We start from the raw sequence: 1,776 nt of genomic DNA, 5'->3' as shown, positions 1-1,776 counted from the left end.
ATAAGGTGATTGGCATTTCATGATGCATCATGCTGGAGAGTAGGCCTACTACTTGGGAAATCAGCGCTAGAGATGTAGGCCTACACATGGTTCATTTTTAAATTTGAACCTTAACAGTATGAGCGTCATAGCCTTGCTATTTCACCAAGAGCTTTATGAATTCCGTGTTTATGTTACAGCCTGCAATATCTTAGCGTCCATCATAGCGTAATGATGCTGATAATTAACGTTAATCATGGAAAGCATCTTACATTGACCTAACAGAAAAAGCCACTGAAATTGCACATTAGACTTAAATTAACTAGCGTTCACGAATTAAGAGACAAATGATGATACAAAGGATGGCAAATGAGAAACTTACCGTGGTGCTCATCCAGCTACTTGAGTAGGCTAGTTTGATGGTTTTCCAGTTGGTTGCCGCGATTCACCTCAGCTTTCTCGTTTTATTTTGAGATCCAGTGAAAAGTCACGCCTGGGTTGTAACCCTATCTGTTTTTGTAACAAACAGCACAATGGGTGTTCACGGTGTTTAGTTTATCGGCGATCTAAGTTACGTTATGAGTTACTAAACGTTGCGAGTCCCATAGGAATCCATTCATTAATGCGGCACTCTTGCCGTCCAGTAGCCGTCCACTAGAACGTTTGACGTCACATGCAAATCATGGATACAAGGTCCACCGCCACGGTGATGGAGTACACTGCTCAACGTAGTTTCCACTCTTCCGTGCTCTAATGTAAAGTTTAACTACCAAAGCTGCCGCGCCATTCCGTGGTCCACCGGGGAAAACGCGCTACTGCAGAATGCTGTCTGCTTTCCAAGTTCCTCTGAAAAGCCTGGGAGAGAACGGGAGGCTGACCCTGCTTCGCTGCCTGATAAATCTTGCGTTCGAATGTATTTCCGTTCCATGGCATTCCTTTCTACCATTGCAAAGAAAAACAAATTGTTTTAAACACACTCTCCTTTCAGTAGGAGCTGATAACAATGTTAACCAGTTATACAACAAGACTCTTTGTTGAATGTTGCCTACATTTATGCTGATCATGGATTTCGACTCCACGAGTTCAACACGTGTAATACATTTTATTCAAATGCGTCAAGGAAACCAACTTATGACACAAGTTGGACTTGACACAAATGATCCCTACACGTCACCTACCCGGCTAGCTCTAGGACCCAGTTACGCACCGAGGAAATGTTGCTCGGTGCACTGTCCCGATGGGCACGCCGAAATATTTACAATAAATTGCCTCGTAGCCCAACGTTGACGGAGTCCCCCGGTATGAAAGTGATTACCACAGCCTCCGTTTGAAACGTGGGGGAGCACGTGGTGAAGCTAGTCCCATATAAATCTGCCTGCAACCGGCAGCCAGTTAATATTGTGTACTGGCACGCGCGCTCACACGGACCAAGGAGGGACTGCGACTTTCTCATTTGTTTTTTGGTAGAACGGGATGGAGGGACGCGTAAATACTATTCTGATTTATTGAAAGGGATAATACTTTTTATCCACTTCTCGTACTTATTTTGTCACATACAATCTAAGTCCCTCCGCTGGTTCCCTGGCCAATCGTTGACACGTAAAAGTTGTGCGCTAACGTTTTTTTGTAACTCGACCGACACCTTCCGTGCGCCAGGACGGGGGAGCTTAAACAGACTGAGCAACGGTGTGCTGTGGGACGAGGCGATGCACGGCGCGGCGTGAGGAGCTCTTGGAGTTTATCTTGTGAGGGAAGTGAAAGGCAGGCTTGTGTGGAGTGCGGAACTGGACCCAGTTG

The 1,776-nt window shown here is 45.7% G+C and overlaps 1 protein-coding gene across 3 annotated transcripts in view; it reads left to right on the top strand.

Moving 5' to 3' along the window:
• Positions 1-1,296: 1,296 nt before the first annotated feature.
• The window catches only part of tgfb2 (transforming growth factor, beta 2), a 69,941-nt gene continuing 69,461 nt past the window's right edge, over positions 1,297-1,776 (top strand). For 2 of the 3 annotated variants that reach the window (XM_063199630.1, XM_063199629.1), the window contains exon 1: positions 1,297-1,776. This exon is cut by the window's right edge. The gene's annotated coding sequence lies outside the window, so the exon portion shown is untranslated. The other variant, XM_063199631.1, reaches the window with a different exon arrangement.

Source organism: Engraulis encrasicolus, chromosome 5 (assembly GCF_034702125.1).
Source record: "Engraulis encrasicolus isolate BLACKSEA-1 chromosome 5, IST_EnEncr_1.0, whole genome shotgun sequence".
NCBI lineage: Eukaryota > Metazoa > Chordata > Actinopteri > Clupeiformes > Engraulidae > Engraulis > Engraulis encrasicolus.
Note: the sequence above shows the minus strand (reverse complement) of the source record. Positions and strands in the feature narration are given on the sequence as shown.